The sequence below is a fragment of the Meriones unguiculatus genome, chromosome 7 (assembly GCF_030254825.1).
Source record: "Meriones unguiculatus strain TT.TT164.6M chromosome 7, Bangor_MerUng_6.1, whole genome shotgun sequence".
NCBI lineage: Eukaryota > Metazoa > Chordata > Mammalia > Rodentia > Muridae > Meriones > Meriones unguiculatus.
The window spans coordinates 119573142-119597974 of NC_083355.1; the positions used below are offsets into that span (position 1 = coordinate 119573142).

The 24833-nt window shown below is 45.1% G+C and overlaps 1 protein-coding gene across 5 annotated transcripts in view; it reads left to right on the forward strand.

The window, feature by feature from the left end:
- Ptprn2 (protein tyrosine phosphatase receptor type N2) overlaps positions 1 to 24833 on the forward strand; it is a 695760-nt gene that overhangs the window by 156103 nt on the left and 514824 nt on the right. Inside the window, exon 1 of one of the 5 annotated variants that reach the window (XM_060388287.1) lies at positions 23342 to 23411. The exons of the other annotated variants lie outside the window; for them this stretch is intronic. The gene's annotated coding sequence lies outside the window, so the exon portion shown is untranslated. Of the gene's footprint in view, positions 1 to 23341; positions 23412 to 24833 lie in introns of those variants that run through there. 5 annotated transcript variants of the gene reach the window in all.

A 24833-nucleotide genomic window follows, 5' to 3' on the forward strand; every position in this document is an offset into this window, starting at 1 on the left:
GAGGAGCTCAGAGTGCTACATCTGGATCCATGGGCAGCAGGAAGGAAGAGGCATTGTCCCTGGCTTGAGCGGCTGAGACCTCAAAGCCTACCCCTTGTGACACTTCCTCCCACAAGATCGCATCTACTTCAACAAGGCCACACCTCCTAACAGTGCCACGCTCAGGTGGCCAACAATTAAAATCTGTGAATCAGTGGGGGACCATTTCAATTCAAACCACCACAAGGTCTATGGGACCTCTTTGGTCAATGACTCAAAAGTATGTAACTAGTTCCTGGTATGGGAGTTTTATTTGGTAGTGTGTGCTGTCTTTCCCCTTATATGATAGCTCCATTTAAAGCTATTATATGCATTATAATATTTATGACATTATAATTCTACAGCAGCAGCTTTAAATATTGCTTTTCAAAAGACCTTTAGTGTTTATCCCTCCCCATAGTCCTTCCACCTCCCTGCTATCTTCCCTGCCTTCTGCTGGTTTAATCCTTCTATAATAATTTCCTCTTTATTTTTTAATAACACTATATTCTATTTACCTTTCTTGTAAAATACCTATCTTTCTCATAGTTTTTAACTAGTTACCCAACCTCTGTGCATGTTATGAATGAAACACATGTATCTAAAGCTTAAATTATAACATCCACATATAAAAGAAAACACGTAATGTTTGTCTTTCTGGGTCTGAGTTAGCTTACTTATGATTTTTTTCCTATCTCTATATTTTTATCTGAAAAATTTCATTTTTCTTAAGTGCTGAATGATACTCTATTGTGTAAATGTGCCACATTTTCCTTATATATTCATCAGCGGATGGGCTGTTTCAGATAGCCAGCTGTTATGAGTAGAGCAGCAATGAACATGGCTGAGCAGGTATCTCTGTGGTAGGCTGCAGAGTGCTTTGGATATATGCTGGTGCACCTGGACCTTGTATTCAGTGGTTTGAGGAACCTACACTTCAAGTTCCATAATGGCCATACAGATCTGCACCCTCACCAGCAGCAAAGTGTCTCCCTTTCCTACATCCTCATGAGACAGCACCTGCTGTCATTTCTTTCATTAATCTTGGCCACGATGACTGGGGTTAGATGCATTTCCCTGATGGCTAAGCATGTTGGACTTTTAAAAAGTGTTTCTTCTCCATTTGTATTTCATTCTTTGAGAACTCTCTGCTTAGTTTTGTACTATATTTTTAAATTGGGTTATTTGATTTCCTTTTATAAAATTATTTTATTTTCTTCTTCTCCTTCCATGTGTATGGGTATTTTTGCCTGCATGTATGTCTGCATGGCTGGGCACCACGTGAGTGCAGTTCACAGGAGGCCCGAAGTGGGTACTGGGTCCCCCTGGAACTGAAGTTGGCCACATGGAACTCTGATCTTCTGTAGGGGAAGCCAGTGCTCTTAACCCCTAAGCCATGTCTCCATCCCTCTATTTGTCTTTTTCCCCCTGAAGACAGGGTCTTGCTCTGAAGCTCTGGCCATCCTGTACCTCACTATGTAGATCAGGCTAGTCTTAAATTCACAGAGATCCACGTGCCTCCGCCTTAACTGCTAGGGTGAAAGGTGTATGCCACTGTACCTATTTGTTTTTGATGTCCAGTTCTTTTAGTTTACTGTGTATTCTTGGAACTGGCCCTCCGTCATGTATAGAGCTGGTGAAGACTTTCCCATCCTGTAGAGCTGGTGAAGACTTTCCTTTCTCACCCTGTAGAGCTGGCGAAGACTTTCCCACCCTGTAGAGCTGGTGAAGACTTTCCTTTCCCACCCTGTAGAGCTGGCGAAGACTTTCCCACCCTGTAGAGCTGGTGAAGACTTTCCTTTCCCACCCTGTAGAGCTGGCGAAGACTTTCCTTTCCCACCCTGTAGAGCTGGTGAAGACTTTCCTTTCCCACCCTGTAGAGCTGGTGAAGACTTTCCTTTCCCACCCTGTAGAGCTGGCGAAGACTTTCCCATTCTGTGGGCTGAACCTGGTCCATGCAGCTGTAGAATAACTGCTCTTCACTACTCATCCATCTCGTCAGCCCTTTCAGGACTTTTAAAGTAGTGATCGTATTATTATATCATACTATAAAGAAATTATTAAAATTGCTAGTGCCCTTGTAGCTGGCTGGTTTACACTTTCTCAGGCTCATAGCTCACATGAAGGAGGCAGAATCCGAGAGCTGTTCCATGTTCTCTCATCAGCGTGTTGTAAAGTGATCCAGAGCAGACAGCTAGGCACTGCTGGCACGTGGCGTCATATTCTGCCGTCCTTTGTCCTTTCTTGTCCATCCACAATTCTGGGTGTGAAGGCATTCTGCCTGTGACATCTCAAACCCCAAGGAGACAGGCTGGGCTCTGCTGATCTAGCTCATTAGGAGGATGCTCCCTTCTTTCTCAGCACTCTGTGTTCCCTTCTTCAAACAGCACGTTCAGCTGAGGAGGAGGATCTTCCCTGAGAGAGGACCATTACTTGGGGGAAATGGATGCATTTTACTGCTATAACTTCCAAACAAACTCTCTAGGTTCTTCTATCACCACCATCTTAGTGACTTGACTTAGTGTTTTCTCTACTTTGGAATTCCAAATTACGTTTCTGACACTCCATCCCGCTCTCCTTTGAAACTCTACCCTGCAACCCTGTAAATGGCTGCAGTTCTTAGTGTCATGTAGTTAACAAGACACTGAGCCTACGAAGTAACCAGCCTTCGTCTTAAACTGGCGGTGACAGATGGGGGAGCTGTCTTCTTGGGGGTCTTGCTGTGAAATGGCTGCCCCTGTTTGCCTTCTGTTTGCCTCTAGGTATTATGTTTGTATTAATGCCTTGTTCTGAAGCAAAGGTCCTGAGGGAGTGCCTGGGTCTGTGGTGACCCTGCAAAGGGTGCTCTCTGAAGTTCTTCTTTGTGTGACACCTAAGTTCACACAGGGCAGGGGCAGGTGTGGGTGTGGCTCATTAGTTCCTGTCTGGTGCTGAGGGCTAAGGAGGCCCCAGGGACACAGCCAGTGTCTGTATACATACTCTCCTCACACACTCAAGCGACATTAGGCTGTTGCTCTCTAAATCATTGAGATTTTACTTTGGATCTAAGGACGTTTTATGTCTGTGATATTTCTTTCTTTTAAAAAAAGAATAGTATTTACACTAATTTTATATGTATGCTTGGCCTGCATTTAAATCTGTGCATAGTGTGTGTGTCCCACGCTTGTGGAAGCTAGAGATGGGTGATGTATCCTCTAGAACTGAAGTTACAGACGGGTGTTAGGCACTGACTTAGTTAAGATTTTTATTGCTGTGGTAAAACACCATGACCAAAAGAAACTTGTGGCGGAAAAAAAAAAGTTGCTTTCACTTACACTTCCGGGTAACAGTCCTTCACTGTGGGTAGTAAGGTCAGGTTCTCCAGTAGGGCAGGAACTTGGAGGCAGAAGCTGTGGAAAAATGCTCACTCAAGGCTTCCAGCCTGCTTTTTATAACACCCAGGACCACCAGCCCAGGAGTGGCACCACCCACAATGGGCTAGGCCCTCCTACATCAGTGGCTAATTTTTATAATGTCCTGCAGAGCAGTCTGCAGGCAATCCTGTGCAGGCATTTTCTCATCTGAGAGTCTCTTCCAAATGACTCTAGCTTGAGTCAAGCTGGCATCAAACTAGCTCAAATAGCCACCAAGCCTATGCTGGTAATTGAACCTGGGCCCTGTGAAAGGGCAGCCAGTGCTCTTAACCACTCTCCAGTCCTGAGTATTTTTTATTGAATTAACTACAATCTCATACATACATATAATATACCTTTATCTGACCCACTTCTAATTTCCTTCTTTCGCCACCTTGAGTCCCGCTTAACGTATCTCCTCATGCCCTTTATGCCTCTTTCTTTGTTTTTATAACCCAAAGTCCAGCTAGTGCTGCTTGCCCACACGTGGGTGGGGAGTTCTACATCAGAGCGTGGGCTCCTTCCTAGCAGCAGCAGTTCCAAGGAGACTGCTCTCCCAGAGCCGTCAGTTACAAGCAGCTCCTCAGGTAGCATGGAGGCCGCCTGAAACCCTCTGTGTCTTGTAGATAAGGCAGCTGCAATGAGTCCATGATTTCAACAGCCGCTCCACATCCGGAAGACTCATGCCATGCTGGGGCTCTGACATTTTTTCTGCCATATCTTATGTAATGTTCCCTGAGCCTCCGGGGTTTGGGGTGGGTGGGTAGCGGGTTTGATATCGATGTCCCATTTGGACCGGGCCCTCAACAGTCACTTAATCTCAGTACCTTGACTTAGTTCTTTGTTTCCATCTGAGTGCTGCCCACTGCAAAAGAAGCGTCTCACACCGAAGCTGAGAGCAACACTAATCAAGGGTGATAAGCACAGATGTTTAAAAGGTAGAAGGTGTCTACTTAGCAGTAGGTCCATAGCCTCTGAGATCACCAGCTGTGGGCTTCTGAGGAGGTTCACAGTACCAGGCATGAATCCTCTCCATTGGAGCAGGCCTCAGATCCAACCAGGACACAGTGGCAGTGGGTGAATCTTACCCAGCAAGTTAGGATTGCGTCACCCTGGGTAGGTAAATGTAGGAGGATGCTTCTCCTCTAGCGGCCTGTACAGGACATTCCAGCACTTTGGAATCTGGCCAGAAGAGAGGACATTTACAGGTCAGCTCTGGCTTGATTTCTCTATGCTCTACAATGAAAGCGTCTGGCATCTTCAGGACCTTCCCACCCTCCTGGCCAGGGTCAGCAACCAAGAACACGAGGGCAATGGTCTGTGTGTCTTGGGGCTTTGGGAACCTCCCTGAGCACCCGCTCAGACTTCTTGAACTCAGGGTCTCACTGAGCAGTAGGGAGGTAGAATGCATCCACCTCTGCAGAACCTGGTGTGGCCCAGTGCTCCCGAACTCCTTTTCCATGTTCAGTCAGGTAATTCCCTACGTTTTTATTTTTCCTTTTAAAATTTAATTAATTAATTAACGCTACATACCAATTGGAACTTCCCCTCCCTCCTCTCCTCCCAGTCCTCCCTTCTCCTCTTCCCCCCATGCCCCTCCCTTTCTCCCCTGGGGGCAGGGGAGCCTCCCGTGCATATGAACCTGCCTTGGCGTATCAAGCTGTAGTAAAAGTGAGCACATCTTTTTCCATTGAGGCCTGACAGAGCCGAGCAGTTAGGAGAAAGGGATCCAGAGGCAGGCAACAGAGTCAGAGGCAGCCCCTGCTCCTGCTGTTAGAGGTTCCACATGAGGACCAAGCTGTACATCTGTTACAGATGTGCAGGGGCCTAGGTCTAGCCCATGCATGATCTTTGGGTGGTGACATCTCTGTGAGCCCCTGTGGATCCAAGTTAGTTGATTCTGTAGGTTTGTGTGTGTGTGTGTGTGTGTGTGTGTGTGTGTGTGTGTATGTGTGGTGGTTCTTCACCTCTGGCTCTTTCAATCCTTCCTCCCTGCCTTCCATAAGATTCCCTGAGCTCTGCTTAATGTTTGGCTGTGAGTCTCTGCCTCTGTTTTCATCAGCCGCTGATTCAAATGACAGTTATGCTAGCCTCCTGTCTGCAAGTATAACAGAATATTACTAATAGTGTCAGGAGTGGGCTCTATCTCATGGCATGAAACTCAAATTCAGCCAGTCATTGGTTGGCCGTTCTCTCACCTTCTGCTCCCTCTTTATTGATGACTGTCTCATAGACAGGAAATGGTTATGGGCTGAAGGTTTTGTGGCTGGCTTGGTGTCCACATCCCTTCACTGGAAGTCTTGCCTGGTTACAGGAGGTGGCCACTTCATGTTCCATATCTCCTATTGCTAGTATCTTAGCAATGAGGTCACTCTCATAGAGTCTCGAGAGTTTCCATTGTCTCAGCTTTCCAGCTTGTCGCAGAGATACCCTACTGCCTCCTCATTCCAGTTCTCTCTCCCACCGCCATCCTCCCCACACTCCATCCTTCCTATTCCCCTTCTCACCCCTTCTCCCACTCAGATCCCTCCCTCCCTCCATGCCAGTGAGATTCCAGCATCCTCCCGTGGGCCATCCTTGTTACTTAGCTTCTTTGGGTCTGTGAATTGTAGAATATTTATCCTATACTTTATGGCTAAAATCCACTTATATGTGAGCACATACCCTGTTTGTCTTTCTGGATCTGGATTACCTCACTCAGAATGATCTTTTAACATTTCATTCATTTGCCTTCAAATTACATGATTTTAATAGCTGAGTAACATTCCATTGTGTAAATGTACCATGTTTACTTTATCCATTCTTCAGGTGAGAGACATCTAGGTTGCTCCCAGTTCCTGGCTATTACAAATAAAGCTGCTATGAACATAGTTGAGCAAATGTCCTTATTGTACAGTGGAGCATCTTTTGGGTATATGCCCAGGAGAGGTATAGCTGGGTCTTGAGGTAGAATTATTCCCAATTTTCTGAGAAACTGCCAAATTGATTTCTAAAGTGACTGTAAAAGTTTGCACCCATATCAGCAATGGGGGAGTGTTCCCCTTGCTCCACATGCTTGCCAGCATAAGCTGTCACTTGAGTTTTTTTAATCATAGCCCTTCTGATGGATGTAATATGGAATCTCAGAGTCATTTTGATTTGCATTTCCCTGATGACTAAAGATGCTGAACATTTCTGTAATTGCTTCTTGGCCATTAAAGATTCCTTTGTCAAGAATTCTTTCAGCTTTGTACTCCATTTTTTAATTGGGTTGTTTGGTTTGTTGCTGTCTAATTTCTTGAGTTCTTTATATATTTTGGATATCAGCCCTCTGTCAGATGTAGGGTTGGTGAAGATCTTTTTCTGTTTTGTTGGCTGCTGTTTTGTCCTGTTGTCCTTTGTTTTACAGAGGGTTTTAGGTTTCATGAGATTCAATTTATTGATTGTTGATCTTGGAGCCTGAGCTGTTGGCATTCTGTTCAGGAAGTTGTCTCCGGTGCTAATTAGTTCAACACTATTCCTCACTTTTTCTTTTATCAGATTTAGTATATCTGGATTTATGTGGAGCTTTTTTGATTCACGTGGGTTTTAGTTTTGTGCAGGATGATAGATACAGATCTATTTGTATTTTTGTACATTTAAACATCCAGTTAGAGAAGCACCATTTGTTGAAGATGCTGTCTTTGTTCCATTGTATAGTTTGGCTTCTTTGTCAAAATCAGGTGTCCATAGGTGTGTGTATTTACTTTAAGAATTTAATTGATATGCAGGATTAATTACTTACAACTGATAGGTCAATTTATTAGGGACATTTTTCATTGATGATCCCTCTTCCCAAATGACCCTAACCCTATCAAGCCGACACTGGAAATCAGCCAGCAGCACTTGCACAGCCAGGCCGTTGGGAGACATCCTCGCTACCATAGTTGTAGGTCACAAGTCACAAACCCTGGGTTTAACCCATAGCACCACATAAAGCTAGGCACGGAGGCACAATCCTGCGATCTGGCCCTGGCCTGGGGGCGGTGGAAAGAGGAGGAGTTCTGATGTAGCTGCCTGGAGCTTAGGTAACCCTGTGCAGCCAACACAGCTGCTGTGAGTTCGTGACTTCAGTTGTCCTGTCATGTCCAGAGGAACCTGTTTTGCTCCAGCCCTTTCCAACCTCTGGCTCTGACAACCTGACCACTCTGCAGTGCCGTTGGCTGAGTCCTGTGGGGGTGCTGTGGGGAGTGTGATAGAGAAGCCTCCTTTAAGGCTGGATGTTCATTCACTCCATACTTGCTTATTTCCTGCACTTTCAGAAGGTGTTCTATGCATCACTGGCATCCACTGCAAGAAGAAGCTTCTCTGGTGAAGGCTAGTTGCTGCAAGTATGTATTCAGGAGGCAGTGTGATACTGTGTTCTTTCTTTTTGTTTTTGTTTTTTTGAGACAGGGTGTCTCTGTTGTGGTTTTTGAAAAGGCCATTCCTAAGTACGGAATAATCTTTCTTTACAAGCTTCTTCTTTTATTTAGAATGTGTATGTCTATATGTCATGTGTATGCAGAGGTAACAGGCTGCTGTGAGCTGCCTCATGTGGTACTGGGAATTGAACTCAGGCCCTCTGCAAGAGTGGGATGTGTGCTTACCTCAGAGCTCTCTTTCCAGATTGGAAGGGAATAATTCTTGTCAGAACTATAAATGGGTGTTATATTGGTGGTAATTGCTCATTTATTTGCCTCTTTTCATGCTACTGGCCACTTTAACAGACCTAGTTCATCTTTATCATTAACTTGATTTTTCTTTATGAACAGCAATACAAACAACTTTTGAAAGTTGTTACTTTTATGTGATATTTAGTAAAATATTTTGAGTCTTCAAACTGGACAAACCCTTGGTCCCGAAGGCTTCCTGTGTCATTTCTGTGGCTATTGGTTTCTCTTTCTGCTAAAGGAAGAGCTCAGTCTCAGTACTCTTCCCTCTGTGCCTGCTGCCTTGTGCTGTGGTCCTCCGTTTAGCGGGCCCCACACAGTCGTCCTCATTCTCTCGGGGACAGCTCTGCCTCTGCGCCCGGACTCGCCTCCCTCTGCTGCCCACATGCAGCATCTGGGGTCTTGTGCTTGTGGTGTGTTGGCCTGTCTTGATTTATGAATGTGTGTTTTTGGTGTGTATATGTACACGTTTGTGTGCACATGTGTGTGAGGGTGCATGGGTGTTCGTGTACGTGCAGAGGAAGACAGAAGTAAGTAGCAGGTTTTATTTCCCAGTAGCTTTTCACCTTATATTTTGATATGTGGTCTCTTGCTGCCCTGGAGATGGACAAATAGTCTGGATGGGCTGGCCAGTGAGTCCTAGGGATCCTGCTGTCTCAGCCTTACCAGCACTGGGATTATAAGCACCAGGCCTAGCTTTGTCACGTGGGTTCAGGAACTCAAACTCAGGCTCTCATGATTTGTACAACAGGCATGCTACTGTAAGCCATCTTTCCTGGTCACAATCCGTGTTTTTGTATAATTTATTTTTGTCCTTGTGTAAGCAAAGGCTTCCTCCGGCCTGATATGCATGACTTCTCAGAATGAGAAGACTGCCCCAGCCTCTGAGACCTCTGCCAGACCATCGGTGGCTGCTGGCTGGGTACCCGCCTTCCCTAGCCACTGTGTGTGCTGGGGCTTGGTTGTGTTCCTAGGCCACGAGTGGAAATACTCCTCCTTCTCTGTGTACTACAGAGTTCTTGTCCTAAAACTACCTTCCACTGGAGCACATGAGGGTAAGCGTGGCACTGTGGGTCGGGTCTGGGTCTCTGTGGCAGAGGCAGGGCCTCAGGATGCTCCTGCTGCCCCGATCCCTGGCTGGGGCTGGGAGTGTGGTGCACCCTGGCTTCCTGGACTCTGGGCTTGTCACCTTCTTCCCTTATGTGTGAGGTAGTGGAAATCAGAAGCCAACATTTTTGGGTGACCTCCACCTGGAAGTTTGCATAGGTGATGCCTGCTGCCCGACAGAGACCCGATTAGGAGACCTGCTTCATGTACTTGCTAAGAATCATGACAGTTGCCAGCCCAAGGGTGACACTGATGGGAGAAAGAATTTTTACTTGAAGAAATTTAGAGACAGGAATGTGGGCTACAGTTGCTAGAAAAGTCCGCAGCGGAGGGTCACTCGGAGTGGCAGGAGTCGCAGCCCGTGGGCCTGCCTCACCAAGTAGCCGCTTGGTTTTGACCCTCCTGTCTGCGTACATGTTCCCTCGGGAGCTGGCCTCATGAAGTGACTTGAACTGAAAGGCTTGTCCTGTAGACCCAGGGACAGGACTAAGGACAAATGAAGAGGCCTAGAGCAGGAGGGCCCTGATGTTACAGCCCTGCCCCCAGGCTTTCCTCTGCACTCTGCAGTGACACCCTGCTTCCAGCATGCTGCTCACTCCTGAGTGGAGGCCAGTATTTTGACTCTCCCTGGAGACACATGAAGGTGACTTGGAGACCCAGCATCCATCTGGAAAGCAAATGGAGAACCTGGAGAAACCTGTATCGCACATGTCATTGAGCAGAGTTCCTCAGATGGCAGCTCAGCTCTGTGCGCTGCCTCTGAATCCCAAATGTGTGGGATGGAAGTCCTCAGAAATGGGAGGTTCTGCCAACAGAGACACCTAGAACTCAGTGAAGGAATGCCCATTCCAAGCTCTCCGCCCCCCCAGCATGTGGCTGTTTGTGAGGTTTAGTTCTGTCTCCAATATCCCTGGAAACAGCTCAGTTGAATGAGATTGGCTCTAGTTTTCTTATGGCCAGAGGCAAACTAAAATCCAGGGATGAGACCTTGGCTATAAAAAGACTCTGATTCTGGGAGGACCATGTCCTGAGATGAGTACTAGCAAGCGCCAGGACAACAGCCTCTCCATCTTGTTGCCCTCCTCTCTCAAGCAGTATGTTCTGGGGGGTGGAGCTGCAGCTGCCATGCTGTGCTCTGGGGAATGAAAAGAGTTGTGAGGCTTGCTCAAGGGTTGCCATGGTAATCCCTCATTATCTTCAGGCTGCGGAGAGGCTTGTGTGCTGGGGTGGGGGTGGGGGAGGAGGATTGGCAGCTCTGACTGCAGCAGCGTCTTCTTCTGATTGTGTTTGAGTGTGCGGTGCCTGTGCATGCCATATTCCCTGTACACACGCCCTTGCACACGCGAACTGCACACACAGTTCCGCTCATCGCGTGCTTCAACTGCACATGGGTACATGCGCTAATTCCCAGAGGAGTGAGTGACTGTGTCTCTCTGCTATGTGGCCAGTTGAACAGAAATCTGAGTTCAAAGAGCAGGTTTGAGGCATCCTTTGTAGGAAGAAAGGGAGGAGGGCAAAGGGAGGAGCAAGAAGGCAGAGGAGGAGAGGAAGGGGATGCCTAAGCTGACTGACATCCCAAAGCCTCTGTTGGCAGAGGAGCTGGTGGCACACGCCTGCAGCTTGGCCACCTTGTCTAGCTTGTAGGGTCCACGGTGACAGTTCCACTCACAGGAATTCTCATCCTGAGGTCTCTGAGGGCAATTTTTCACGTATGTGTGTATTTCCTGCTGTTGAGTTATAGAGCACGGTTTTGATTTTGAGATTTTTATAGATTATGATTGCAGGATGAAGGTTCATTACTGTGGCAATTTGAAGAAAAACAATTCCTATAGGGAGTATTTTTAGTGTGCAAACACTTTTGTGTACCAATGTACACATGTGTGAGGTGCCTGAATTCGGGGAAGTATCTGGGGCTACTGCAGTCCTTGCTTCCCTGCTCCACCAGATGGAAGGCCCGGGGGGGGGGGGCGGTTGTTTAGAGATTGCTGGGCCTTGGTGGCCCGCCTGTATGTAAAGAGAGGGTGGGCAGCTTGCGTGAAGGACGGTGGGCTGGTGCGTTCCTGTTTGAAAGGGGACCACGTTGCCAGTGTGCAGTGTGCCATTTGATTAAACACCTCTCTTCTGCGATGTGAATGCCTTGGTTCCATGTAAGTGTCTGCCTTTAACTGTGTTCTCAGATCTGAGGAAATACTGAGAGCAGATGCACTAGTGGACACAGCAGAGTGCACATTCTTGTTTGCAGTTCGCTGAGTGTCCAGTTAAGGGAGCAAGCGCCTCTGCTTGGCGGGCGTGTGGTCACTGCAGTCAGAAAGCTTGTGTCTGTTGGAACGGGTCTCCCTGTGAGGCCCCGGTGGCTGCACCATCCTGGAGCTTTCACAGTGACTTGGAGAAGAGCAAGAGACGTGGTACAGATGGGAAGTCCACGCCCGTGTGAGCCTGTGTGAGTCTGTGTTTATGTGTGTGGGTCTGTGTATACATGTGAGTCTGTGTATGCATGTGCCTGTGTGAGTCTGTGTGAGCCTGTGTGAATCTGTGTGTGTCTGTGTGAGCCTGTGTGAATCTGTGTGTGCCTGTGTGAGTCTGTGTGAGCCTATGAATGCCTTCATGTGCCTGTGTGTGCCTGTGTGAGTCTGTGTGTGCCTGTGTGACCCTGTGGATGCCTGTGTGTGCCTGTGTGTACATGTGTGAGCCTGTGTGTACATATGTGTGCCTGTGTGTGTATGTGTGAATGCAGCTTACTTCTTTGTCTGCTTCAGGAGCTCCACCTGGCTGCTCTCTCCACGCGCCCTGCTCCTGAGAGCCACCTACAGAGATTCAAATGGCACTGCATATGTTCTGACAGGAGCCTACCCCTGTTGGTAACTTGGGTCCTTCATCTGTCCCTCCATTCAGCTGTGGTTGTGCTTTGTTGGGAGACGACACTGTGACCGTGACTTTGTCTCTGTGTATGGCAACTTTCCTTGCAGAGATGGCTCAGGTGTGGGCTGTGTGTGTTTCCTGACCGCACAGAGCCTTTCCTGGCTGATTTCCTTGGTTATTATTACGTCAGAGCAGTGTTGCAGTGTCAAAGGCCCCCTCATGGAGAGCCTTCCAGAGCACTTTTCTGATCCTCTGTCAGGCCAGAAGTCAGGCTGACGGGTAACTGAACCATTCAGTAGGCAGGGAGGACCCAGTTGCAATTATTGCTATCCTGCATGCAGAAAGGCTTTCTGGTGAACTGCTAAGCGGCTCCTGATGGCCAAAGCTTTAGCTAGTGGACACAACTGGGTCTGTCAGAGACCTACATTTTAAAGCTGGTTCACAGAAAGCTCTCCTTTCCTCTGGCTCTTCCCACCTCCACACCCCTTCTCCTGCAAGTTCCCTGGGAATTGTTTTGTAGATATTCTGTTGGGACTGGGGTCTCCATCTTGCAAAGGGAAATTTCCTTGATGAGAAATAAGGGCTACGCTTATCTCCGTGTGTGCTTAGACTTTAGGGATTATGCTGCTTCAGTAAAGTGGCCGCGGTAGGCTCTCCTCCAAGATCCGTGGCGTGGCCAGCCCTGGGCAGTTGGCTAGGTTTTCATTACCAAGCCTGATTCTCCTCCTGGGGAGCAGGCCCAGTTACCTGAATCTGTGTCTTCTGGGAATGGCAGAAGCTATAGCAACAAAGTCTTACCAGCATTACTGCTTAAACACAGCCGAACAAAGACAATGATGGATACACTAACACAGGTAGGGGAACATGCAGGAGGCCTAAGTCCTATATCAAGAGTTATGGAAAACTCAGGAACACTGAGGGGGAAGTGATCTCCAGGGAAGAGTACACCAACTGGTGATTCAATACCCACGGTCAGGGTAGCACCGTCCACCTGGGAAAGCCCAGAAACTTCGTTTGGACAGCACCGTTAGTGGGCAGAGGGTGGGAGTGAATCTGAGTAGGCCTGTGACTCCTGCTCCCAGGCTGGGCTGGGCCTTCATGTATGTGGTAGACTGGATTGGACAGGGGCTGTTATGGTTTGGGGGGCTCAAAGGATCACACATTGAGGGCTTGGTGCTCAGCTGGTGGGTCAGAGCACTGAGGCTGAATCGGGCGGGCTCTGACCTTCCTGTTGCCGAGTACGAAGGTAGCTGCAGGAAGTGGGGGGCTCAGTGCAGCCTCTGAGGGGTCCCCTGGCTCCTGTGTGCCACCCTCTGCCCCACAGCCAGGACGAGCTGTGCAGCTGTTCAGTCCATTTCTACTGTGACCTTCGGGCTTAATTCAAGCCCACGGTGACGGCACCAAGTAAACACCTGAAACCTGGAGCCAAAGTCAATCCTCCCCCCTGTGTCTGTCACTTTTCCCCTTGATGTGACAAAACACTCAAGCCACAAGGAAAGGAGGGCTGTTTGGGGGCACGTTCTATCACAGTGGGGAGTGTGTGGCAGCAAGAGCGTGAGGCAGCTGCTCCCATCGAATCCAGACTCAGGAAGCAGAGAGCAGATAATGCTGCTCAATAGCTCATGTTTCCCCTCCCCCCTCCTAATTCAATCACCTACATTCAAGTTGGTCCTTCTTCTCCAGTTAAAACTCTCTGGAAACAACCTTGTAGAAGTGTCAAAGGCATGTTTCCCTGCTGTTTCTAAATTCAGTCAAATTGACAACGAAAACTAACCATCATGAGTTTACTCCTTTTCAACTCACTACCCACGAACATAATTTTTAAATTATATGGCTCTACTCCTGTTTATTAAAAGATCATGGGCATTTCAAAACAACATGAATTCATCTGAATTCTAAGAGTTTCCAAAATTTAAACAGGTCTAACATTGTTGTAAAGGTTAAAGCTAAGGCCTTCTGAGATCAAAAGCAATGTCTTATCTTTGAGTCCCTATAAAATTAAAAAATAAGTTTTATGCCTCCAACATATAATGGCATAGAGTAAATAGGGTATTTCAAAAAGAAACAATGGAAAAGTAGTGAGAAAGAATTAGATCAAAGCACGACTGAAATTCAGCAGAGAACATGCCATACTTCAACTCCGTGTCAGGCACATGGTGACGTCACCTGGATTCCGACATCCGTGGGCCCTTCAAGCTCTGCTGCCTGCAGCATATGGAGCCTCTTCTAGGTTGGCTCCAGCTAGTGCTACAGCGTTCCTGCCTGGATGTCCACTGTCCTCACATCTCCAACACCCTGGGGACCTTCGCTGTAACTGGGGGTTCACCTTCCTTAGCACCATTCAGTGGCCTCTCAGGGCCTCCATGGAGGGAATCCAACTTTGCACATATTACCTGTCCTCAGTGACTTTCTTGACCATCAGCACAAGCCTCTTGACCTCTGTCCTTGCATTCTGCACAGCAGCATGCAGCTGACACCCCCATATTCTGCGAGCTTTAAACATAATCTGGTCCCCTCCGGTAACTGTAGAGACCTTGGTGTTCCTTGGCGCTGGATCTAGAAAAGACTCCTGCAATTGCTTTGAGCACAGAACCCCTTCCTTCATCAACATGCCATGCTGGCTTTCTCAAATGAGCGGTGTTTTCCCAAACTGGAGCATGCGGTAGAGGCTCGAGTCCTGCTCTTTGCTGTCATCCAAGTGCAGAATGCAGGATCTCCTTTACTGACACTAAGATATTTAACAATTACAGTTGTGTTTTCCTGCATCTACCTTAATTGCATCTTTAAATGTGTTCACACTCTTTTCTCAACAAAGTGAACATTTTCCACATTTTTCTGCTTCCTCTTACTCTCTGGATCTGACTAAGAGCGGTGACCCAGCCAAAGCCTGGGTATGTGGTCTTGAAATTTCCTCTGACAAATAATTTAGTTGATTAATTTTTAATTCATCCTTGCTCGAATGTTCAGGAGACGCATAGAATGCAGCCCGAGTCTCTGCTACAATGTAATAAGAATTACCTCCATCTGCTTCCCAATAGAGTTCCTGTTCCTTTCTGGAATTTCACGTTTCCCCCTGAATACTCATGATCTCTGCCTCCCTTGCCCACATTTCTCTTGGCGTTTTGGACTTCCAAATTCCTATCCAGTTATCCCATTAAACTCTGCATATATGTGTCCAGAGATTTCCTAGCCTGAAACGTCAAACTTTCCCACTCTTCCCACAAGTAAGTTCCGATGGCCTTTGGACCACAAGGTCAGATCCACTGCAGCAGTGGATACTGCTTCTTGATACTAATTTATCTGCTTTGGTGGTCATGCTGTGGCTGTGACAGAATACTTGGCAAAATTAGCGTAAGGAATGAAGTTCATTCTGGCTCAGTGGGTTAAGAGGATATAGTTCATCAGCGCGGGCTTTTCCTCCTCAGTTAAACCTCAGAGATGCAGCCATACAGGATTCTGCATCTAGTCAAGTTGATGCTGAATGTTAATAGTTAACACTTAAGCTGTTTTTCTTGGTGACTCTGTTACAACTATAGAAAGTGACTAATATAGACGCCAGCGGCAGCATGAGTACAGGAGAGCTGAGAAGCAGGGATGGAAACACAGCTGTACGCGGTACGTGCTGAAGGGAGATGTATCCTGGCAGTGGGGAGCCAAGCGTTACCACTAAGTCACACCACATACCAAGCCTTACACAAGAGATTCAGGGAAAGACTAAAGAGGGTGGCTGCCTCGGCTCAGGCACGGAGCAGCAGGGAGCTGAGCAGGAGGCAGACTTTATAGAGGGTTTCCTGGGGCAGAGTTTTCCAGAGTGGGGATTGCTGAGATTTCAAGGCAAGCCCAGGGATTGGTGGGATTTTAGAGCTCAGGAGCTGGTGGGTTTTCAGCTCAGTGATCGGTGAGTTTTGCTGATTTTTCAAACCCAGAAGTGGTCATAGACATTTTATTCTACAACAATGATAGAGATAGTCCCAGACCTCCATTTTAAGAAGTGAAGTGAAACAGAGCAGGGAGGAGGGGTTATGAAGGCATAATCCAGGGTGAAGTGGAAGAGGCTGGGAAGCAGATAATTAGCTAGGTAAAGGTTTACGCACAGGCATAGGCCAGGAAAAAAAATGCCCAAGAGGGCTCAACTTTTCTAGATTATTTGCGGTGACTCCAGGCCCAACTCTAGGCATTCCTGCCCAGGAGCTTCCTTAAATTATCACCAAGTGAGCCCCTTCTTGGAGTCCAGGTCAGCACCCTGTGTGAATACCATCTGAGAAGAGGGCTGGCCTCAGACTCCACAGTCTTCTCTCCACATGGATAAACCGTGTCTCAGTGTCGGGGCCACAGAGCTAAGAGCTCAGGTGAAACCAATGAGCAGGATTCCTGCCCCAGGTAGAGATGCTCTGAGCAGAAATAAAGAGCTTTTCTTGTAGATCCCTTCCCAGGCATCTGGTAAGGAGCTGGATACAGAGGGTCATGTGTGTATGTGCTCATGTTGGAGTGGACAGGCATGCATCTGCATATTTATCCTGGGAATGTGTCCTCATGGTCCTCCTGGACGTGGAAGGACATTCATCCAGGCACCCATGTTGTCATCCTGGTGATATGTACATCTCTGTGGTGATCCTGGGAAATGGTGGACATACATTCAAATCTCCCAACAGAATAATGGTCTGTTACAAACTATGCCCGTGAGGAGAGGTGCCATAAGCTGTGCGAATGCTCCATTATTCTTCCCTGAGGGCTAGGTGTGAGTTCCCCTTGGTCTGGTGACCAATGCTCCATTATTCTTCCCTGAGGGCTAGATGTGAGTACTCCTTGGTCTGGTGATCAGCTGTTGATTATTTGAGCTTTCACATAGAAGGGTCATTGGGCTCCCAAGTTTAGGCTCAGGTCATACAGTGGGTCTTTCTAAAGCAACTAGATATTTCCATGGTATCCATTCTTAATTGTATGTTAAATTTTGAACAATTTGCTTGTATTGTTCTTTCTTTATAATGCCATGTGTACCTTAGTGCCTGCTAACTTTTTTCTCTTATTGGAACATAGATTTTTTAATAATTTATTTTTATTTTATGTTGATTGGCATTTTGCCTGCATGTGTATCTGTGGGTGTCAGATCTTGCAGTTGAGACAGTTGTGAGCTGCCATGTGGTTGATGGGAACTGAACCCAGGTCCTCTAGAAGAGCAGTCAGTGTTCTTACCCACTGAGCCATCTCTCCAGCCTGAAAATAGGTATTTTTATAAAATATATTCTGATTACAGTTTTCCTCTCTTCACTCCTCCAGTTTCTTCCCACCTCTCATCCCATTTGGATCCATACCCTTTTTGTCTCCTGTCAGAAAGCCAACTGACATCAAAGAAATAATAATAAAATAACACAAGACAAACAAACAGGAGTAGGATAAAACAACCAAACAAAAAAGAGCCAAATAAAAATCACAAAAATGCATAAAGATGCAGTGACAAACACATTTACGCACTTAGGAATCCAGTTATATAGGTGTCTGTGTTGTCTGAATGGCAGTGTCTTTGCCTTGCAGAAGTGTCTATTTTATGGGGTCCCATTTTTAAATTGTTGATTTCTGTGGCCATGCTAGAAGTGTTCTGTCTTTTTCTGTGCCAATGAGTTCAAAGCTTCTTCCCTCTTTCTCTCCTGTTATAGTCACTGTGTCTGGCCTTCTGCTGAGGCCTGTGGTCCCTTTGGAGTAGAGTTTTGTGCTGATTAGTATGGAGCTCTTGGGATTCTTCCGCTGAGTCTGATCAGCACCACTTGTTGAAGTTGCTGAATTTCTTTTCCAGTGTCTATTTCTGGATTCTTCATAAAAAAAAATCAAGTGTTCAGAGGTGTGTGCATTTATGTCTGTCTCTTCAGTTCTACTTCATTGATTGGGATTTTTGTTTTTGTGCCAATACCATCCTGCTTTTATTATTATAACTGTCATGCAATCCGAGATCAGGGATGGTGATACCTTCAGAAGTTCTTTTATTGTACAGGGTCTTCCTTCCTTCTTTCCTTCCTTCCTTCCTTCCTTCCTTCCTTCCTTCCTTCCTTCCTTCCTTCCTTCCTTCCTTCCATTTCTTTCTTTCTTCCTTCCTTCCATTTCTTTCTTCCTTCTATTTCTTTCTTTCTTTCTTTCTTTCTTTCTTTCTTTCTTTCTTTCTTTCTTTCTTTCTCTCTCTCTCTCTTTCTCTCTCTTTCCATTCTTTCTTTCTTTCTCTCTCTATTTCTCTCTCTATTTCTCTTTCTCTCTTTCTTTCTCTCTCTTTCTTTTCTTTCTTTCTCTCTTTCTTGCTTTCTTTCTCTCTCCTTTCTTTCTCTCTCTTTCATTATTTCTCTTTCTTTCTTTCTTTCTTTCTCTCTTTCTTTCTTGCTCTCTTTCTCTCTCTTCCTTCCTTCCCTCCCTCCCTCCCTCCCTCCCTCCCTCCCTCCCTCCCTTCTTTCTTTCTTTCTTTCTTTCTTTCTTTCTTTCTTTCTTTCTTTCTCTCTCTCTCTTTCTCTCTCTTTCCATTCTTTCTTTCTTTCTCTCTCTATTTCTCTTTCTCTCTTTCTTTCTCTCTCTTTTCTTTCTTTCTCTCTTTCTTGCTTTCTTTCTCTCTCCTTTCTTTCTCTCTCTTTCATTATTTCTCTTTCTTTCTTTCTTTCTCTCTTTCTTTCTTGCTCTCTTTCTCTCTCTTCCTTCCTTCCTTCCTTCCTTCCTTCCTCCCTCCCTCCCTCCCTCCCTCCCTCCCTCCCTTCTTTCTTTCTTTCTTTCCTTTCTTTCTTTCTTCCTTCATTTCTTTCTTTTCAGGTTGGTTGCTTCTGTAGGTTTTCCTGTGGTGTCTTTACCCTTCTAGCTCCTTCAGTCCTTCCCCCCACTTCTGCATGATTCCCCAAGGTCCACCTAATGTTTGGCTGTGGGTCTCTGCACCAGTTTCCCTCAGTTGCTGGGTGAAGTCCTTCTGATGACAGTTATGCTGGGCTCCTGTCTACAAGACTATCACTAACAGTGTCAGGGGTGGGCTCCCTCTCGTGGCATGGGTCTCAAGCTGGACCAGTCATTGATTAGTCATTTCTGCAATTTCTGCCCTGTCTTTACCTCTGAACATCTTGTAAGCAGGACAAATTGTAGGTCAAAGGCTTGAGGCATTGGAAGCCTTGCCTGGTTACAGGAGATGGCCGGTTCAGGATCTGTATCTCTTATTGCTAAGAGTCTTAGCTAGGGTCACCCTCATAGATTCCTGGAAGTTTCAATTGTTCTAGATATGTAGCTCATCATAGAGATGCTCCTACCCTCCATCCAGTTTTCTGTCCCTCTGTCATCCCCCACCTCTATTCCCATCTCCAACTTACCTCTGTCGAGTTCTCTCCTCCTTGTTCATCCATGATGTCTATTCTATTTCCGCTTCTCAGTGAGATTCATGTATCCCCCTTTGAGTCCTCCTTGTTACTTAGCATCTTTGGTCTGTGGATTGTAGAATGGTTATCCTTTACTTGGCTAATATCCACTTATAAGGGAGTATATGCCACGTTTGTCTTTCTGGGTCTGGGTTACCTCACTCAGGATGTTCTTTTCTAGGTCCAATCATTTGCCTGAAAACCGCATGATGGTTTTTGTTTTTAATAGCTGAGTAGTAGTCCATTGTGTAAATGGACCACAATTTCTTTACCTGTTATTTTTGGTTGAAGGATATTTAGGTTGTTTCCATTTTTTCACTATTAAGAATAAAGCTACTATGAATACAGCTGAGCAAGTGACCGTGTGGTTTGGTGGAGCATCTTTTGGGTGTATGCACAAGAGTGGTACAGCTGGGTCTTGAGAAGCATCCATTCCCAATTTTTCTGAGAAAGCGCCAGATTGATTTCCACAGAGTTATACAATTGTACTCTCCCACCAGCAATGGAGGGGTGTTCTCCTGGATCCATTTCCTTGCTAGCATGAGCTATCATTTGAGTTTGTGATCTTAGACATTCTAAGGGGTGTAATATAGAATCTTGGAGTTGTTTTGATTTGCATTTCCCTGATAATTAAGGTGGTTGAAGATTTCTTTAGGTGCTTCTCAGTGACTGGATGCTCCTCTGTCAAGAATTCTCTATTTAGATCTGTACCCCATTTTTAATTCCGTTATTTGGATTGTTGGTGTCTAGTTTTTGAGTTCTTTATATATTTTGTATATTAGCCTACTGACAGATGTAGGGTTGGTAAAGATCTTTTCCCAATCTGTAGGGTGCCATTTTGCCCTATTGACAGTGTCCTTTGCCTTAAAGAAGCTTTTCAGTTTCATGAGGTCCCATTTATTAATAGCTGATACTCTTGGACCTGAATTTTGTGCAGGGTGATAAATATGGATCTTTTGCATTTTTCTACATGTAGACATCCACTTAGAGAAGCACCATTTGTTGAAGATGCTGTCTTTGTTCCATTGTATGGTTGTGTCTTCTTTGTAAAAAATCAAGTGTGCATAGTGTGTGGGTTTACTTTTGGGTCTTCAGTTCGATTCCATTGATCAACCTGCCTGTTTTCATGACAATACCACACAGTTTTTATTACTATTGCTCTGTAGTACAGCTTGAAATCGGGAATGGTAATAACTCCAGAAATTCTTTTATTATACAGGATTATTTTAGATATTCTGGGGTTTTGTTTTTCCATATGATGTTGAATATTCTTTCAAGTTCTGGAAAGAATTTTGATGGGAATTGCATTGAATGTGTAGATTGCTTTTGGTAAGACAGCCATTTTTACTATGTTAATCCTACCAATCTATAAGCATTCTTCACCTTTTAGTTAATTTGCAAAAGAGTTCATCAATTTTATATATTTTTCAAAGAACCAACTCTTGCATTAATTGTATTTTTTGTTTGTTTGTTTTCTATTGATTTTTGCTTTGAGATTGATTATTTCTTCCCATATACTTCTTTTGGGTATGCTTTCTATTCTAGAGCTTTCAGGTGTTATGAAATCTCTTCAACTTCTTTTTAAATGTAGGAAATTAGCTCTATGATCTTGCCTCTTAAAATTGCCTTTATTGTATATATTGTGTCCCATAAGTTTGGTATGTTATGTTTTTATTTTGCTTCAATTTTATAAAGTTTTCTTTTTTTTCCCCTAATTTATGTCTTGACCGATTTTTTTTGTCTTTTGTTTTTGTTTTGTTTTACAGTTCTTTTTTTTTATTAATTACACTTTATTCACTTTGTATCCCCCCATAAGCCCCTCCCTCCTTCCCTCCCGGTCCCACCCTCCCTCCCCCTTCTTCACGCATGCCCCTCCCCAAGTCCACTGATAGGGGGGTCTTCCCCCTTCAGGGGGAGGTGATCAAAAAGCAGGCTAATCAGATTATGTCAGAGGCAGTCCCTCTTCACATTACTATGTAACCCAATTGGACTCTGAACTGCCATAGGCTACATCTTGACCAATTTTACATTTAGTAGAGAGTTTAGTTTCCATGAGTCTATGAGCTTTCTGTTGTTGATATCCAGCTTTAATCTGAGATGATCAGATAGGATCTAGAGTGTTATTTCAATTTTCTTTTATCTGTTGGGACTTACTTTGTGTCAACGTATGTGGTCAATTTTGGAGAGAGTTCCATAAGCTTCTGAGAGGATGACATATTCTTTTGTGTTTGTATGAAATTCTCTCTCTATCTGTTACATGTGTTTGGTGACATCAGTTAGCTGCAGCATTTCTCTGTTTAGTTTTTGTCTGATAACCTGTGTATTGGTGACAGTGATGCACTGATGTCTCCCATTATCGGTGGGTGAGGGTCAATACGTGATGTAAGCTGTGGTAATGAACTTGGGCACCCTTGTTTTGGTGTAGAGATGTTAAGAATTGTAATATCTTCTTGGTGAAGTTTCCCTTTGATGAGGATGTGGTGTCCTTTCCTATCTCATCTGATTAGTTTTGGTTTGAAGTGTATTTAGTCAGATATTAAAATGGCTGCACCACTTTTTTTCTTAACTTCCTTTGCTTGAAATATGTTTTTTTTTTGTCCTTTTACCCTAAGGCATGTTAAGGCATATTAAGGTTTTTCATATTAAGCTGTGTTTCTTGGATGTAGCACAAGGATGGATCTTGTTTTCACATCCATTAGTCTGTGTCTTTTTACTGGGGAACTGAAACATTGATGTTGAGAGTTACCAATGACCAGTGTTTGTTGATTCTCATTGTTTTGTTCTGTGGTGTGGGTTTCCCTCTTGTTTTGATTGGCTTGTGTGATATTATTTATTCTTTGTGTTTTCTTGGATATAGTTAGTCTCTTCAGGTTGAAGTTTTACTTTCAGCATTTTTTGTAGAACTGGATTTGTAGAAAGATACTGCTTAAATTTGTTTTTATTATGAATATTTTTATTTTCTTCACCTATTGTTATTGAAAGTTTTGTCATCTGGAACAGTATATTTAGTCTCAGATTTTTTTTTTCTTTCTTTCTTTTAGAATATCTGTCCAGGCCCTTTTAGATTTTAGAGTCTCATTAACAAGTCAAGTGTTATTCTATTATTCTATTATATTTTAGTTTGTATTCTTCCTCTGCAACCTTTGATAGTCTTTCTTTGTTCTGCACATTTGTTGTTTTGACTGTCAAGTGTGTGGAGGATTTTTTTGCTGGTCCAGTCTATTTGATGTTCTGTGTTTCTCCAACTTTGATAGGCATTTTCTTCTTTAGGTTGGGGACATTTTCTTTTATGAGTTTGTTGAAAATATGTCTGAGTGTCTTCTCCTTCCTCTATTCCTATTAGTTGTAGATTTTGTCTTTTCATGGTGTCCTGATTTTCTATGTTTTTTGCCTGGGGCTTTTTAGATTTAACATTTACTTTGACAGAGGTGTCCATTCACTCTCTTGTCTTCTGTGACTGAAAGTTTCTCTTTCATCTCTTGTATTCTGTTGGTGAGATTTGCCTCTGAGTTTTCTGTTTGAATTCCTTAATTTTTTTATCTCCAAATTTCTCTCAGTTTGGGTTTTCTTTATTGGTTGTATTTATGCTTTTCGATCAGGAACTATTTTATTGATTTCCTTCCAGTGTTTGTATTTTCATGGATTTCTTTAAGGAATTTATTAATTTCCTTTGTAAAGACCTCTATCATATTCATAAAGGCTGTTTAAAGACATTTTCTTGTGCTTCATCTATATTGGAACACTCAGGGCCTTCTGTGGTAGGGTTGCTGGGCTCTAGTGGAGACTTTGTTCCTGCTGTTATTGATTGTGTTTTTGCCCTAGTTTTCGGGCATCTGGGATTGAGAAGATTGTGATTCTCGGTGCTGGTTTCTATTCTTGTCTTTGTTGGGTGGATGTTTTGTTCATTGGTTTCTGTTGCCATCTGTGGTTCTCAGGAGAAGGTGGTGTCTGTGTATTGCCTGACAGGAAAAAATTCTGTGATCCATTGGGAATTCCAGGTAAAGTGTTTCTTGGTATTGGGAGCTGACACGTAGGGATGGATATGGCCTAGAGATGGGGTGTCCACAGGAAGAAGGACAGCAGTGTGCACCACCTGGATATGGTTAGTGCCCTGGGAAGGAGGGTAGAGAGGGAGGAAAGAGCTGGGAATGAAACTGGGGGGGGGTGCATATAAAGAAGAGGAGCAGTGAAGAGCTGAAGCTTCTCCAGCCATTATGGCTGTTGAGTTCCCAAGGAATGTTGATGGTAGTTGGCTTCTGAGACAAAGGGAAGGACTGGTGAGGAAGACTTTGGGAGAAGGTCTGTGTGGTCCACTGGAAGCTGGGGCAGAGGGCATGTGGAGGCTGAAGCGGTGGCCTGCTAGAGAGGTGGGGATGAGACTGAGGGATTGGGCTTGCAGAAGAGGTGCAAGAGTGGAGGCATGAACACCACCTACTTAAGTGCCTGGCCAGCATGCCTGGCTTGTCAAATTTTTTTTAAGTGGTATTTTAATAGCCTTGGCTGCAATGTGGTAATTAAAGATGAACCATGTTGGTTTTGCAGAAATTATTCTTAGTTCTTAGTCTGAAAAACAGCTTGGGGCCTTGGTGACCTTGGTTCTTTGGATGGACGTGCTTGAAACTGCAAGTTCTTAGAATGGTGCTTTATTCTGACCTGGAAAGGACCGTGCTTGGGCCCCCAGCAGGGTTCGCTGCTGGCTAACCTTACCAAGCGTTTGTTATCCTGTGAGATAACAAAGTAGGTTCTATTGAAATGCACTGTTTAGTAAATCGTTTCCTCCTAAAGGACTAGCTGTTCTGACTGGGAGTCACAGTGCTTCTGTGCTCCAGCAACTCCTCCCTGGTGAAGCTGTGAGTCACTTGGTGGGTTTCTGCTCACACACTCAGTGTGGCTGGCAGTCTGGAGCAGGACATGCATTCAGTCAAGCAAAGGGGCTTTCCGATGCTCCTCCCAGCTTTGGTTCTGTGCGCATCTGAAAATGTACTGTCTTAGTTGTGTGTGTGTTTGTGTATGGCGCTGGGCCACCAACCCAGGGACTCACACACGCTGGGGAAGCACCTCACCTCTGAGTGATACTCCAAGTCTTCCGGTCATTTTTACCTGCAGATTTCAGCAGCATCACAGCTGTCCACATGGCTGTATCTCTGGCACACTACCCATGTCCTCGTTTTCCCGCACCAACACTCTGTCCCCGTGAAACAATGGCCATCTAGCTTTCTCTCCACCCTTTCTGACACTCAGCACACTGTCTTCCAGATCTGGCTTCTATGACTATGGCTTGCTGAGACTCTGTTTTCAAGCTTGGCAAATTTTTATAAACTGGGAGGCCAATATGGTGGTAATTTCTATGTAAAGATAAGGCAGCTCCATGGTTTGTGCTTTGAGGTAGAGCAGTGAGTAGAGATTATTACAATGTTGTC